This window comes from Camelus ferus, chromosome 4, assembly GCF_009834535.1.
Source record: "Camelus ferus isolate YT-003-E chromosome 4, BCGSAC_Cfer_1.0, whole genome shotgun sequence".
NCBI lineage: Eukaryota > Metazoa > Chordata > Mammalia > Artiodactyla > Camelidae > Camelus > Camelus ferus.
The window spans coordinates 31595990-31613034 of record NC_045699.1 but is presented as its reverse complement, the minus strand read 5'-3'; the positions used below and the strand labels follow the sequence as shown (position 1 = coordinate 31613034).

General features: G+C 43.0%; 1 long non-coding RNA gene across 41 annotated transcripts in view; it reads right to left on the bottom strand.

Annotated features, from left to right (window-relative positions):
• Positions 1–17045, bottom strand: part of LOC106729529 — a 197448-nt gene that overhangs the window by 53798 nt on the left and 126605 nt on the right. For 38 of the 41 annotated variants that reach the window (XR_004319189.1, XR_004319193.1, XR_004319192.1 and 35 more), the window contains 3 exons: positions 16024–16179; positions 14907–15011; positions 13289–13388 (listed from right to left, as the gene is read on the bottom strand). This is a non-coding gene — a long non-coding RNA (uncharacterized LOC106729529). The remainder of the gene's footprint in view (positions 1–13288; positions 13389–14906; positions 15012–16023; positions 16180–17045) is intronic. The other 3 variants (XR_004319213.1, XR_004319211.1, XR_004319221.1) reach the window with 2 other exon arrangements.

Below are 17045 nucleotides of genomic sequence, written 5' to 3'. Positions count from 1 at the left end.
TGACTCAATATCAAAAACAAACAACCTGATTACAAAATGGGCAGAAGACCTGAGTAGACTTTTATTCCAAAGAAGATATAGAGAAAATCACAAATAACAAATGTTGGCAAGGATAAGGAGAAAAGGGAACCCTCCTACACTGTTGGTGGGAATGAAAATTGGTGCACCCACTGGGGAAAACAACATGGATATTCCTCAAAAACTAAAATTAGAATTACATGTGATCCAGCAATTCCACTCCTGGATATATATCTGAAGAAAATGAAAACATTAATTCAAAAAGATACATGCACCTCAATGTTCATAGCACCATTATTTACAATAGCCAAGATATGGAAGCAATCTAAGTCTCCATCAGCAGATGACTAGATAAAGAAGATGTGGTGTATATATACATACATATATCATACACACCACACACACAAACACACACACACACACACACACACACACACAGAATGGAATACTACTCAGCCATAAAAAAGAATAAAATTATGCCATTTGCAATAACAGGGATGGACCTCGAGGGTATTATGCTTGGTGAAATAAGTTAGACAGACAAAGCCGAATATTGTATATGTTATCACTTATATGTGGAATCTAAAGAATAAAACAAACTAATGACTATAACAAAAAAAAGAAACAGACTCACAGATAGAACAAACTAGTGGTAACCAGCTGGGGAGAAGGAAGCGGGGAGGGGCAAGATAGGGATATGGGATTAAGATGTACAAACTACAATACATAATTAAATAAGCTACAAGGATATATTATATAGTACAAGGAATAGAGCCAACATTTTATAATAACTATAAATAGAGTATAATCTATACAAATTTTGAATCACTATGTTGTACACCTGAAACTAATACAATATTGTAAATCAACTATACCTCAGTAAAAAAATAAAAAAGTACAGATAGGGTTTTGGTGAAAGCAACTCTTTGGAAGAACCCAACGGAGGGATGACCATGTAGGAACTGACCAGTCAAAATGAGTTCCCTTTTCTCCACTTTAAATGCTTTCTTAACTGTTTTCATAGTACCCTCTTTGACTACTTTATTCCAAACATTATGAAGGACTGGCAGAGTTATTATTATGAAATATCCCCCAATAGATGCATAAACATGCAAATATGGGTTATAGGCCAAAGTTCTGCTTCTCCCGGAAACTGGCTATCTAGACTAAAGAAATAAGCCTATTTGACAATCTTTTTTAGAAGGAAGTGAGACACAGAATCCATAGGAATTAATACTGGTCTATTTTTTAAACTATTTGGGGAAGGGATGAGTATTTACTTACTGCATGCAAACAATAATGAGAATAAATGGCACATATGATGAAAAAAAGGTGAAGAAAGTGCTGGGGTTTTTTAAAATAAAGCAATCAAGAAAGCGATCAAGTTCATTTTTTTTTTTGGAAGCAACAGTGGATCTTTTTATAACTATAGCTTTGTACTTTTAAAAGTTTGGATCATTGTTTCAGTACACCTTGACATAACTGAGATTACGAAGTAAAAAATACAAGCAGTCTAAAGATTTTGGTATAAATGTCTTCCTGTTTTCCCAAAACCCATCCTTCATTCTACAGAGTAAAAAATATATACACCGGTGAGCAAGCAAACCACAATGTAACTGAAGGCCAGAAAAGGTGAAAAGCGGGAAAAATAAAAGAACTGCATTTATCAAGTGTGTTTATGCTCCAGGTATGCTGGAAGTTATACACATTTTAATTACTTAATCCTCGTGACAGTTTTATGCCATTCGCACTTTATGGATGAGAACTTGAGGTCTCAGAGAAGCCAAGCAACTTGCCACAAAGCATACAGGTTCACATGGCGGGACCAGGAAGCCGAATGTGCCTCAAGTCCAAGCAGTCCAGCCCCATCCCAAAAGTCTTTGTATCATAATGCTCCGACTCTTTCCTTTCTGAAAAGGAGGAAGAGCATGAGGAATTTTTAAATTACCCCCCAATACCCCTAAGTTCCTAAATATTTTGTAAACTGAATCCTAAATTCTGCTCATTTTCTTGTATGGATATCCTAAGAATCTTGGCACTGCCACCTTGAGTGGCTCCGAAAGAAAATCATCTTTCATTTCTTGCAAGATGCAGACAGGATGCATTTTCACAATGACCTCCCCAAGACAGTAACCCGCCACTTGTATCTCCCCGGGAGTCATTAGTGAATCCCAGAGCCCTCCATTCCTGCTTTCAGAAGATATGCCCGCCCAGCAGTCGTGGCAATAATGAGACTGGGCCACGGCGCAACAGACACTGCTGACTCACAGGAGAGCAGGGCCAGCTCTGGCCGTGCCTCTCCCTCTTGCTGCAAACGTTAAGCCCAACCAAATCTGTCACAATAAAACCGATGACAAAACTCACGGAAAGGAAAATGTCAAGGGGTCAGAAGTGGCCCCTGGAACCCCCTGTAGGACCCAATTAAAAACTGGGGTTTTCTAGCTTCCCTGTGACAGGTGTTTCTGTGCCCATGTCCCCCGCATTTCCCTGAGGAGAGGCGATGAGACATAAACCAAGAGTGGGAAACACTGCTCCAAGAAAGGAATTTACAGAATTTACAGGCCGCACAGCAACTTGAGGAGTAAATAAAGATACTCCACGAGAAAACAACCGTCCATCATGTAAAATAGGACGCGATGGGGAAATGGTGACTTAAATTTTAGAGGTTTTATTCCTAAGAGGGATGTATAGCTGTCTCCCCACACTCATGCTGAACCTCAGGTGGGAGTGTTTGGAAAGTCATTTGTCTAGGGTCTGAGCCTCCATTTTGCAAGTCCAAAAATTCTATTTTGTCTACATATTCAGAGAGCTACTCAGGTTCTCAGGGACTTCTTGCTTGCTGACTTTTAAGATCCTAAAACCCAAACTAGAATGCCAACGATATGGGTTTTCTCTTTCACTTACAATATTTTTTGTCTATTTTTAATGTAAAATAATGGATACAATTTCTTAACAGTTATACTACTAGTATCAGGGACCCCTGCTGGGTCAGTTAGCTACTGCACGTCAAAACGCAGACTCAGCATTTGTTTTCGCTCACACATGGAAGTTCAGCAGGATAGCTCCCTGGGCTCACTCAGGCACTGGTGGTGAGCTGGTGGTAGGGCCACAGGCTGGCAGAGCTAAGATGACCTCACAGACGTCCAGCGCTTTGTGGCCACCAGCCAGTGCAGTATGAGTCAACGGGCCGTGTTTCTCAGCATTGAGCAAGTTGGCCTCGGTATGTGCCCTTGATGGCTGTGCAAGGTTCCGAGAGATTGAGAGAGAGCGAGAGAGAGAGAGCGAGAGAGGGAGAGAGGGAGAGCACGAGAGAGAGCGAGGGAGCGAGAAGTATTCAAGACCTCATGAGACCTAGCCTTAGAGCTGGCATACCATCACTGCCGCCACATTTTACGGGCCAAAACAAGTCCCAAAGCCAACCCTGATTCAAGGGGTGAAGAAACAATCACCTGGTAATGGGATGAGTTGCAGAAGCACATGCACATGCAGGAAAGGAAATCATTACAGCTCTCTTGGCATCAAGCTTCCACACCTTTTCTCAGGCTCTTAGAAACTGAATTAATAAGCAGAGGTCACGCGATCAATACAAAATCAGATAGAATTGGATGGTACGCAGGGGTTATTTCAACCACACTTGAAAAGAACCTGATGAACTATACTTGCTTCAAACCCAAAAATGTACCAAAACACCAGGTTGTCTCTTTCTCTCCCCTACCCCACCCACACTCTCACATGTCCATTTTGGAGATTCTCTCTCAGGCTGGAGTCTTTCTGCAGGTGCCTGTCACTAAGCCTGTCCACTAGGCACTGCTTTTTGTGGGTTTCACTCTTACGATGACACCTGTTTGCACATAATAGATTTACTTCCTGTAGCCTCCACAGTAATTACTATGTTAGGTTTTCAGTCAATAAAAATGTAATTGCTGCTAAAGTTGATGCAGAAAAAGAGGAGAACATTCTCTCTTAATCTCCCACCCCCTCCTCAGGGGCATAGAGGTAACGGCACTTCTGGAATCTGGAAGGAGAGCTCTTTTCTTTCCCTTTCATTAGCTATTGCCGGAATGATCGGGGCTTTCTGGCCCTGGGGGTGGGGGGGTGGGGGGTTCTCAAGCCAGTGAGAGTCCAAATGTCTGGGCGCCACAGGTTTCCTGCATACACAGGGTGTTCCCGGAACTATTCTGGAACTGAAACCTACTTATTTTGCAGAAATTCAAAGGGCCCAAACCCGGCTGAAGGAAATTAGCATTTAGGTATTCGACACGGCTTTGGAGTGAGTCCTTCCGTAGAAATTAGTTTTCTAGGTCGCTATTCCATTACACAGTGCCCTCTTTAGGAGAGCCCAAGGGAGAAACTTCTCTCTGATCTCAGCATGAGAAAGAGCTGAACGGCTTTGTAGCACTTGGAGTGGTTCTGCAGCGGCTGTTCCCACAGATAACAGAGATCACGCATGCGAGCGCTTTTCCCTCTGAGGGCAGTCTCATGCCAAAGCTGAGGCCCATCTTTAGAAAACCTATTGGCCTTTTGGGTGTGGGTTTTAGATATTAAGCTCACACCTGATTTGCCTGATCTTTCTCAGTTCTATCTACTCTGTTCTGCTCTCCTCAGTCAGCTGTTTTCATGTGTATTTTGTCCTATTTAAGTAGACCTAACTCTCCCTCAGAGCTGCAGAGAATACATAAGCAAACAACTAAGTGCCAACTTCTCGAGAAGTCTAAAGTTTAATTTTTTTAATACTTAAAAAAGTTCTTCAATGTTGTCTGTTTTGATAGCACTCTTCCGCTTCAATCTCAGATACTGTGGCTGGGTTACCCGCACTTCTCAATGATTCATTGTCATCTCTGGTCTAAGAAGACCCTTCTCATTTTTTTTTTTTTTCCTTTTTTTCCTTTCATCCCACTGCTGTTTCCTGCCTGTCCCAGGGCACTCATTTCAACGTGCTTCATGCATGTGCCCTTTTGTTAGTATGTGTTGTTACAAAGCACACAGTTTTACAGGCGTGGATCTTAACAGTATTCAAATATTATGTTGAAAACATCAACCTGTTTCTTCTTCCATTCAGCACTATGTTTTTAAGACCCATCTGTTTTGCTCTGGGTCCGTCTAGTCTATTACTTCTCTCCGCTGAACAGCATGAACCCAACCCATTTTGCCTCTCCACACCCTACACTGCCCCCCAACCCCTACCACTACAAAAATGCTCTGAAAACAATCTTTACACACAGGGTGAACACTTTTAAGGATGACAAGGGTGCAATTAATAATTGCACTGAGACAGCAGATGTACACTCTAATTGTCCCAGGCAAGATGAAAGGCCTCGTCACCTTACTTGTATAGGACCCTTATGAAATCTGTGAAAATTCCTTCTTGATTTGTACCCAGGAGTGGATTTGCTGGGTTAAGAAGTAGACAGTGAACTATATTCAACGTCTTGTAGTAACTATAATGAAAAAAAATATGAAAAGGAATATACGTATATGTATGCCTGAAACATCATGCTGTACACCAGAAATTGATGCAACGTTATAAACTGACTATACTTCATAAAAATTTAAAATAAAAAAATTCTTAAATTAAAAAAAAAAGTATACAATGACCTAATTTGCTATCACCACCAGAGTCCTCTGCAGAATTTTGACACCAGTTTACATTCCCATCGGCAGTGCATAAGGGTTCTCATGGTCCCACATCCCTGCTAACACTTGGCTTTATCCTAATTCTGCCAGTCTAGTACACATAAAGTCACATCTCAATTTATCTTGCATTCTTCTGTCAACTGATGACTTTGAGCACCTCTTCATACTGTTAGCCTTCGTATTTTTTCTTCCTGTGAATTTTGACTCTCATACTTTGCCCATTTTCCACTGAGGTGTCCATCTTAATAATTTGCAAAAGATAGACATTTTTCTACAGTGAGTACACATTTCTTTGTCTTCTTAGTGCATAAGCAGTGTAACTATCCTTTGTTGCAGAACTAGGATCACATCATAAGTAACAATGCTGGGGTTGTCAGATGCTAGATCCTAGAGTTAGATGGGTACAAACCAATTATTATGGACCAAACTGTGTCCCCCCAAAGTGCATATCCTGAAGCCCTAAATATTACATCATTCTGATGCCTGCAAAAAAAGATGGTGAACATCTTCTCAGGAATTAATGCTATTTTTCATAATGAGATGAAAAACGGTTTCACAATAAAATAAAAATGGTTTCTTATCTTTAGGTAAACTCATGGTACTTGTATAAAAATTAAAAAGAAAAAATGTGGAATGAATCAGGAAAAAAAAATGTTACTCATCCATCCATGTGTTTCTGGAGTATCTGGAATGTCTACTGTGCTACGTCCTGTGATGACCTTTATACATATTATCTCATTTAGCCTCAAAAGCATCCTATGAAGTGGTTATCCCTATTTAATGGAAGAGAAAATAAAGGCAGAGAAGTGAAGTAACTTGTTCTCAGATCACACAACTGACAAATGATGAAGCCAGGATCCCAACCTACGTGGTCTGATTCCAGAAGCTGAGTCTTAAAATCACTCTTCACTCTGAAGTTTGCAAAGTTTTACTAGGTGAGCCTTTCAGATTAGATACAGGTAAAAATCTTAAACTCTGTTAAATTGCTTACCTCTCTGGGCATTTGGAAGCATCAAAACTTGCTGTGTGACACTTGGAGTGCTTTATAAAAATTAATCAGTTGCATCACTCCTGGGAAACTGTTCAGGATATAGACTGTGTTCAGAAATGAGGTATTTCTTCCCCTGGGAAGTGAATTCTTTTTCAGCTATATGAATTTCTTTTTTTAAAAAAACTTATTCTCCACCATGATACCCTCTTCTGACTCACCAAGATGCCCTAGAGGAAAATACAGGTGCTCAGACACCTGTGTTGTTCTTAAAAACCTTTAGCTTCTGCAATTTGCAATGGCCTGAAGAGATCGGAGGGACTGATGCTTTTTCCAATCAGGGGAAGTTTGTCATAGGTCCTGCAGGAGGGTTTCAGGGACAGTGCTAATTACTTTGCATCTTGTATGTATGTAATTGGCAATGCATATTATCCCAAACATTGTGATCAGTTCCTACAAATCAGTAGGGAACTGACTGCCAGTTCCCATCACAAACTCCATAAGAAATTATTTACAAAACCTAATTTAACACCATGCTGCAGCATTCTACACAGCTGAGTTTCTCTTGCTGGACTGTTCTCTATCAGACTCCAAATTTCCAAGTCACCAGACCTTCTAGAGAACACCATTGAATTCCTAATTAATGTCCTGTGACTCTACAGATGTTAGTAGCTCTTAGCCCAACATGTCACTAAACGGGGGCCCCCACTACCGCCGCCTTCGCCACCCCCAGTGCCCCCCGGGAGAGCTGACCTCTGCTGTCAGGGTTGGGTATTCCCTTAACCTTCAGATTCCTAAAAGACTTTCTCTTTTCCCTGCTGTGGTATTGCTTTAGCCTCCCCGCCACCATCTTTGCCATCACATTTCTTTGTTCCTGTTAGTGCAACATCTGCTGCTTAGAACCTTTACCATCCCTCCCTTCCACTCATATATTTTCACTTTCTCTTTTGACTTCTATCCTCTTCCCCTATGGCTTCTCTCATGCTCCCTGGCTTTGGGCTGAATTGAGAACCCACCTGAGCGGTTCTCTCTCAGTTTGGCCCTAAAGAGCGACTCCCCTTCCACCCCGACCCTCCACTTAGAGAAATCTCCTGAAATGGCCTGGCAAAGGGGGGTGTGTCTGTGTGTGTGCGCGCGCATGTTGTGTGTGTGTGCGTGCGTGCATTTTCCTGGGGAGAGGGCTGTGGCAGACCCTATGGACGGTCTACCTTGCACAATTCACAGTTCCCTATGTCCTTGACTTCCTTTGTCAAAGAGGCTAAAAAGTTACAATTTTCATTTTCCCAACTTTCCTTATTTTGACCAATGAGAAGGAAAACAACATTTTTGAATAAAAAGCAAAGCCTCACTAGGAAAAACTCATTTGCCCTTCACTCTTTTATTTTTAAGTCAACTTTTTTTTGGAAGGGAGGTAATTAGGTCTGTCTATTTATCTATCTATTTATTTAATGGAGGTACTGGGGATTAAACCCAGGATTTCATGCACAGTAAGCACGACACTCGATTACTGAGCTACACCCTTCCCTGTGCCTTTCACTCTTTCCAATTATTCCTCTCTGGAATGTGGATGTAAGGTGTAGATGTTCAGCAGCCATCTTGCCAACATGAGGCAAGCCTAAGGGTGAAGCCCTGTATGGAGGCTGGAAAGCACAGAAAGTAGGAAAGAGCTTCAGTCCCTGGTAGTATCCTTGGGCCACCACCCCAGCTCTGCACTATCTACCTCCAGACACAGTTTTACATGTTATAAATCACACACACACACACACAATTTTAAAAATGAGAGGTAAAAGTATAAACAGGAATTCTAAATTTTTCTTCCTGCTTTCTGACAGTCTTGCATGTGCCTCAAGGGCCAGCATCCCATTTTAGAGACCTCTGCTAAATAACCATGGCACTGTGACGAACAGAAATCAGCAAGACTTAAACCAGCAGTGATGAGGAAGGGGAAGAAAATAGCCAGAAAAGGATATTACAAGATAGGGGGACACGGTGAGGTCATTTTGGTTTTGCATACAAATGACCAGAAGGACATACACAGAATGTTAATGGTAGTAACTTTAAACTACTGTGTATTCATTGTTTCTAGCATCAACCATGTACTAATTGCAGTAAGAAAAAAAAAAAAAAAAGAAAAGGAAATGCTATTTTAAATAGCCCAAAAATTCAAGACAGGCCTTTCCTACTTTACAAAAGTCACCTTTTCCTTCAAGATGCCCTTTGTCACGGAGCTGAGTGTGTCCCTACCCTGCACATATATGCTCCTCCGTGAGCCCCAGCCAGGCAGGTGTGGTGGTGAGGACTGGAGATGAGATGAGGACTCACTTCCAGTGGCCACCAGCCTGCTATGGGGGCAGGAGGTGGTTGGAGTAGGGAAAATAAACGACCTGTGGGACATCACCCTTGGTGACCAGCCCACCCTCCCACACATCAGTGCGCTTTTCCATGTCTCACTCTGCTTATCACCAAATTGCCCCCATTCCCCTGCCTGTCATAGAATGATGGGCTTTTAGCCGAGGAATATCATCTAGCTCCCTTCTGCTTTTTTGGAGACGGAGAAGAGCAAGCTGTAAAACGTTAAGGGTATGTCCAAGGTCAAAGAGGAGACCAGCAGCAGCAGAGCAGGGACAAGAACTTCATCACTAGCAACCACATCACTCCCGCCCCACCTGCCACACCGAATCCTCCCGCACACTAGGCACCGCCATCCATGCAGCCTCTCACCCTTACAAAAGCCCCACAAGACAGGGATTGGCATCTCCATTTTAAAGCAGAAGAAACTAAGGCTCAGGCAGATCACATGATTTTCCAAGGCTGAAAAAGAAGCAGAATGAAGAGCTGAACCCAGCTCTGTCTGGCTTCCAGGTCTGGGCTGTTCCCACCATTCCAGCCGACTCAAGACAGCGCTTGTCTGAGCTGTTACAGACGTGCCCCTAGAGCAGTTCGCCGCCATTCCTCTCTGGGTGTCCTTAGCTTTTTGGAGCCCCAGAAAATCCATTTCAATGCCACTGCTCTGTCCCCTTCAGTGCAGGGAGTGCTTCCTGAAAGCCTGTTTTCTCAGCAGCTGGTGGTATTTGATTTGATTAACACCCTGGAACCTAGCACCAGACTTAAAGATGACGCTTAATTAATTGCTTACATTAAAGAGCTGGCACTTTGCGCATTCGCTTCACACTTCCAGCTTCAATCATGTTTTCGTTTCAGCAATAATATTTACATGATTAGCAAATAGTCAATTCATACTCTGGTGTGGACCTAAGCTGTGTGTGGGACTTCCCAGAGCAGATGTCCTTGACAGGTGTAAAGATACAGGCTTTTTTTTTTTTCCCCACAGTAAGAGTCATGAACAAGATCTGCTTTCTTCTCAATGAAAACTTGTGCTTCGATGGGCAAACCAACCTAGTCTATGTGTCAGCCAACATTTCCAAGGCCCCAGGGGGATCAAAAAGCACTTACTAAGAAGTCACATTAGACTTTACTCTGTTTTTGCTCTCCCTTTTTTTCTTTTTGGTCCAAGACCTAGATGCAAAGATTAGGAAAAGACATTTTATCTTAGACATCTGAAGTTTCAATAGGCACTTGCTAAGGTCTCCCAAAATATTAGTGTGCGAAAGGAAGAAACATATGGCCTGTGCGATACTACAATTAAGTGAGTTTGTGACATTAAATGACCCCAGGATGCGAAAAGGCGTCAAACTGGAAAGAGGGGATGTGGCACAACACCATCCGATGCAATATTTACATCTAGAACCTAGATAATGATACAGAAAAGCGAGATGGCATCTTCTGACAGCTGGCCGTTGGAAGGGGTAAGAGAGCACTTTGGGAGACAAAGTTCGGGACAGGCTGGACAATGGGTTGAATTCTAGCTTCATGAAATTTAGTAGAAACAGATACCACAGAACCACCAGAACCAGAGCTGCACAGGGAAGGCGTGGCTCTGAGGGCTGCCAGCAGCCGCAAGCTTCACATGAGGGGTGGTGTGACGTGTGACTCGTCACAGGTGCCCGTGGCTCACCTGCACGTGTCAGGTGTGGAGCTGGAGGGCATTGAAAGCCCTGCACTGATTTTTACTACTCAGCCCACCCTTAGGCGGTGCATTCGGTTCAGTACTAACTAGGTTGACCACACAGGATAATATTCTCATCAGGGCAGGTTTTAGAATAAAAGGGTTTATAGGGGATAATTTTACCTGGAAAGTAGGCATAAACTAAGACTTCTGGACAAACTGGGATCCATGTTACCCAACTGTAAGGGCTACAGACAAATTGGAGGGGATTCAGAAGAGAAACTGGAGGATGGGAAGGCCTCAAAAGAGATGACGATAAATCTTTGAAGAGAGATGTTTAGGCTGAGGAAGAGCCGAGTGAGGTTTATATGAAAACTACTCTGAGATCTTCGAAAGGGCAGCATGTGAAATAGGGGTGGGACTTGAAGATCACGAGTCTTGAGCGATTCTACTCTGAGGTAGCTTCTCTAGAGAAAATGACTGTTTCTCAGGGGTACATCCAAGCGGAGGGCAATGCGCAAGTGACCTCCAGCTATAAAAGACTCTTCGGAAGCCCACCCGGATACATCCATCAGTTCTTGTTCATGTGTCTCCCTAGTTCTCCAAAAAATTCCAATAGGATAGGAATAATTCCTTCTTTAACAAAACTTTAAAAAATGTTATTATTGTTCAAATATACGGTGGTTCTTCTCTCTTTTCTCAAAGAGAACATTCTTTATGGAAATCAGACACATACAAACTCTGTGATTCCCAGGGCCCCCTCTACAGTTTTATATATGCTTTTTACAGGAGATTATTTACAGAATTTTCTTCAGTGAGTCTTCTTCGTAAAGACCAAAGCACATGCCCTATTACGATGAATCTAAGACACTATCATTGATCAGCTGCATCGCTATTACACAGCATTAAGAGAGAAAGAATGCTGCCAATTAGCTCACCCCAAAGTTCTTCACATTTAGATTCCAACTTTCCTGCTCCAACTCAGAATGATCATGTCTGCTCCAATTTTTCACATGTAATATTAGTAACTGGGTCACCAAGGGCATTGAGAATGCAGTGTATCTTTAGAAAGCATTCCACTATTATCTACAGAATTTTCTTTCAAGCAACTGACACTTGATCTGAAGGTTTTGATGTTGTTGCTTTTTTTGATCAAACCAGTAAATGACGAAAGTTTTCAGACAACAACCGGGATTTTATTCTTTCTCCAAACGGTCCTTAAATTTTTTGCTGAACTAAAGTTGTCCAGTTCTGCCACCATGAACAGCAACAAAATTTGTTCTACATCGGCAAGGACAGTTCCATCCTAATTGGTACCCGGCCAGCCGATGCCTGGGATGTTAAAATGTGGAATATGGATATTTGCGAATTGATAACACACAGGGACTCAATCTTGCTGTCTGCTCTTTTTGTCCTCGATTGTGCACTTAACTTGCCATTCCCCCGCCTGCTTTCCTTGTTCACTGTGATAACCTCTCTGAGCTCTTACTTCTTTAGCTGAGAGTCTTCTCAAGTGCTCTCCTGAGTTGTCCTTATTTCTATTTTATGTCCAACCTTGTCTATTTTAGAAGTATCCCCAGTCTTCTCATTTCAGCTAGTTTCCCACTGTATGCCCATCAACTGGTAGAAAATAAAGCAAAAATGAAGAGGTCAAGCAAGATTTGGTATCTCTAAAAAAAAGACACGCTTCATCTCTCACTGCGTTTAATAAGCAGCGCTGTGCAGCCCTCCAGTAGAGAGGTGGTTCTTAGCTCTGGCTGTGAAGCAGAATAATTTGTAGAGATTCTTTAAATGCAGATGCCCGGGGGCCATCCCAAGACCCACCCACTCAGACTCTCAGGGTTGGGAGTGGAAGTAGGGGTGAGCGGGCACTTGGATTTTTAACAGAGCACATCATCTAGGCGGTCAGCCACCAGGAGGAGGAGGGCGTCAGGCAGTTCCTGTTCGTGCAGGGGCAATTCTAGCGGCACACGGCAACACACACTTGAAACCAAGAGGTCCCAAATCTAAGTGTGCAACAGAAAACAACTCATATGGATGGGAGATAATTTTACTCATTCAAACCATAATATTCACACCAGCCTGTACTCAACACAAAGAAACGAAGGGGTAGGAAGGACACTGTAAAGACTGGACATGGGGATGGGCATGGGGCGAGCATACGCTGGAAATGAAGGATGAGATTTTCTTTTTCCCATCTTGCAGCAATCCCAAATGCTGACTGGTCCGAGGCCATGGGGAAGGAAACCTGGCCCTCCATTCTCTGGCTACAGCTTTCCAGGCCCATCTCAGGAACAAGATGATCTGGGCCTAATTCTGATTCCTTGCTTGGGGGATTATCCTATAGCCAGAGAGTGGAGGGTTGTACCAATGAGGGCCTACACTCAGAAACTATGCAAATCCTGGCACCAGAGGGCTCAGGAAGTTGGTTTTCTGGGTGCAGGAGAGCCCCGGCATTCTCTCAAGCCATCTCCACTTTTAGCAGAGGGTCTTCTGAGTTCCAGATAAGCCTGAAGCTCACCCCTCTTGTGTGGGTGAAAGCAGGTAACTAGTGAGTCTACTGTTGGCTCTATGCCTTTTCATTGCCCCGGAGAGTTCAGAAAACAGTTTCCACACCAAAGCCCGGATCACCTCTCACTCACCTCTTGGATCCAGAGACTTCCTGCTCATAACCAATGAAGAGTCTGAGATTCACTGCCTCCTGCAAATTTCCTTTCCTTCTGAGCCAAAGGAAAGCAGAGGCTGCAACAAGAACATAAGATGCACCAGTCACTGCAAATCAGAGCCGATGGCTGAAATAAATATTACGTTGTCCTTTTTCTCTTGCTACTACGTACTGCACACACACCATGTGCCTGGCCCTTTATCTGCATTATCGCCTCTATTCCTCACCACCTGTAAACAGGCATCACTGTCCACCCCTGTTTTGCAGAGGGGGAAGCAGAGCCAGAGTAAGCAGCCCCCGAAGGCCACACAAGGAGAAGGGGCCAAGTCCAGGAATGAATCCCAGACCTGATTTCGGAGTCAAAGGTTTCTCAGACATTGGTTGTATGTGAAAGGCAGTGAGGAAAAAATAATTTGGATTGATGGAAGGATGGAGGGATGGCTAGATGGACAGATAAACAAGTAATACTATATAAACACATATAGAAACATACATATAATAGAATGTATATTATAGAAGTTAGGTGGTAGTTATATGGGTGTCCTCTGAGATTCTTCAAAATGTTTTGTATTGAAAAAGTGTGAAATAAAATGTTGAGGAAAGAGAAAAAAAGCCATGAGGGAATCAAAATCACGACCAAGGAAAGAGTCTTTCAAGGAGCTATCTCAGGTTTCACTAACTGTGTGTTCCAGAATTTCAAATTCAACTTAGTTTGACAAACATGTATTGGGGCTTTATTACATACCAAACACCAAAATACCTCCCAGCCTAGGATGCTAAATTCATGGTAGGTACTGGGAGAACAAGAGAGAACCTTTCTGGGGCTCATACCCAGCAGCTCACAATAACTTAACTGCCGTTCAAGGCTGACTCTGATAAATGGCTATGAGGAACGTGTGATGTGCTAACGGAACAGGGGACAGATAAAATCATGACAACTGAGCGCTCTTGGGAGATGCCTGGGAACAGGTGAAATCTGAACTGTGCCTTGGACCATAGGGAAGACATCAAAAGTCTGAAATGTTTTTATTCAAAAATACACTTCTAACCCCCAAAGTGTGAGAACTGGTGGGTGTGGAAAAACTCCAAACACCAGCTGGGTGTCCTACAATTCACTTCAGTCCTGACACTCTCTACTGGAGGTAGAGTCAGATCCTGCAAGTTAAGGGCTCAGTCCCATAAGACCACCCCCATTTAAAAGCCAATCAAAAGTTGAGTCCTTTGTGATGACTCTGGTGGCACTTTTGAACACAAAGGACTCATTCTAATGCTCACGGGACATGCTGGGTGCACTCAACTCCTTGAGGCTGGCTCAGACCCTCTGGACCTCAGACACCACACAGCCATTTCTGTCCTGGGGCCTTGCAGTCTCCTTGGGCTCTGCTTGGGATGTGATGACAACCCAAACCATCTGGGTTTCTGTATTTACCACCTTTCCCTCTGAGGAGCAGGGCACAAAGCCTCTTTCTCTGAAGAGAGAAGGGCCATCAGATTCTAAGAGCTCTCTGTGCTTCCCTCTACCCTCCCACCCCCTCCTCACCAACCCACCAGCTTCTAAGAGCTCCTCCCTCCCCTAGATCTAGCCCTCTACCCACCTCCTCACCAGCACACCTGGAAAACTGCATGTTCTATCACAGGTGAGAAGCTTTGGTCCAACTCAGCTTACAATTTCTATGCCAAGTGCCCTTGGGTCTTGAATTCTGAAAATCAAAAGAGTTTTTCTTTCATAGCAGCATTATTTACAATAGCCAAGACATGGAAGTAACCTAAATGTCCATCAACAGATGACTGGATAAAGAAGACTGTTGTATATATGTACAATGGGATGCTACTCAGTCACAAAAAAGAAGGAAACAATGCCATTTGCAGCAACATGGATGTTCCTGGAGAATGTCATTCTAAGTGAAGTAAGCCAGAAGGAGAAAGAAAAATACCATATGAGATCACTTACATGTATAATCTAGAAAAAAAAAAAAAAAGACAAATGAACTTACTTACAAAACAGAAAGAGACACACAGCCATAGAAAACAAACCTGTGGTTACTAGGGAGGGAACTGGGGTGTAGGGACACGTTAGGAGTTCAGGATTTGCAGATACAAACTACTACTTTTTTTCCTCCTGTTCTTTGGTGAAACTCCTTTTTTTTGAGGCAATAAATGATGCTTAAATGAGGTTGTGGAGAGAAGTCAACATGACAAGAGATGCTAGAGGGGGAAATTAGTTCATATGTTAAAAAATCCTCTGCCAGTGTTCTCGGCAGCTTTTATCCCTGGTTCATCCCTTGAGCAGAGAGAAAGGTGTACTTTGCATCCTCCTTCAGAATAATAATTCCTCCCTAATCTTGTGTCTCAGAAGAATTTCAGTTCCAGGTACCTGCTCTAGACTGGGCTGCAGATTGAATCTCAAGGGAAGCCTAGTACCTAAAAAATGATGAATCTCACACCCTGAAAGTGGCCCCAGGCTTAGTTCCCTCTGACTCCCTGGAGGTTTTCTCCAGAAATTCAGCAGCTGGGTACCCAGGCTACTCGTCACCAAGGTGTGTAATGGTTTCAAAAAATAACAATTTATTCATGCTAATCATCTGGCTGGTGTGCTTGCTGTGATGTCTTCGAAAAATTCTAACACAAGAGCCCTAAGCTGGGGCGATGTGCTTCGTAAGCTCTACGTGCCAGGAATCACCACGGGGAAAGGAATATTTCTCATATTCCCACCTGGCCCCGCACAGCGTGTCTGTTCGCCCTGCTCGTTGAGACTTCCGCTCCTCCTCACCCCTTGCGGCATGCCTTGGGCTAGATGTGAGAGCCCCTTGTTTGGTTTCAGTTACCCTCTCTGGTCCTTGTGACGATCTTTGGTATCAACCATGGGTCCTGAGAGAGAAATCACTTGTCAGTTAAAAAAGAAAAGCAGATGTTTGAGACAAATGTTAACTTGATTCTTTTCTTCACCGGTTACGTACCCCAAATGAGGACCTAAGGAGGTTTATTTGTGAAACTGAACTGTGTGTTAGAAAGACCCCTCAATTCAAGTCAGTAGATACCCACAGGGTCTGTCTCCATCATAAACTCACACAGATAAGGGTCAGAGATGTCTCTCTCCAGTAAGCAGAAAGAAATGTTCCTTGTCACAAATTAAAATCCTCCCTTATGGTCATGGATTTACCCGCAAATTTGCTCATAATGGTCATCTTATGAACGATATAAATCATTTCCTGTTATAAAGGCTGCTTGAACTGGTTCAAAATGGCAGCCTTCCTGCTGGAATGAAGCTTCTCTGGGCCAGTAATAATACTGCTAGGGAAAAAGTGGAGGGGTAGGGTGCAACAAATATTTCCAGGATCTGAAGGCAAACATTCAGCAGCATGTGGTCTCACCACCTTACATGTATTCTTAAACAATACCCAGAAGAGATAGCCACCTCAGACATGCTGAGTTCTCCCATCCACTCAAAGAGCTGAACATTAATTATTCAACTGAACTTTTACTATTTAGTGAAAAATAATACAAATGCACAAGATTATTCAGGGAGTATGTGTGTGCCTGATACCATACTCCCTCTGTTCCTCGTTTCCACCAGGGGTAGAAGAAGCTTCTTTCTACTTGAAGAATACCAATTTAGGTCATATGACCAAAAATGCTGTATGATATGAATAATACACTCATTGGGCTTTGTAATTCTGAAAACAATAAATCACCAACAGCTCAAGCAGTGATCATTTTAAATAAGATCCTGAAAT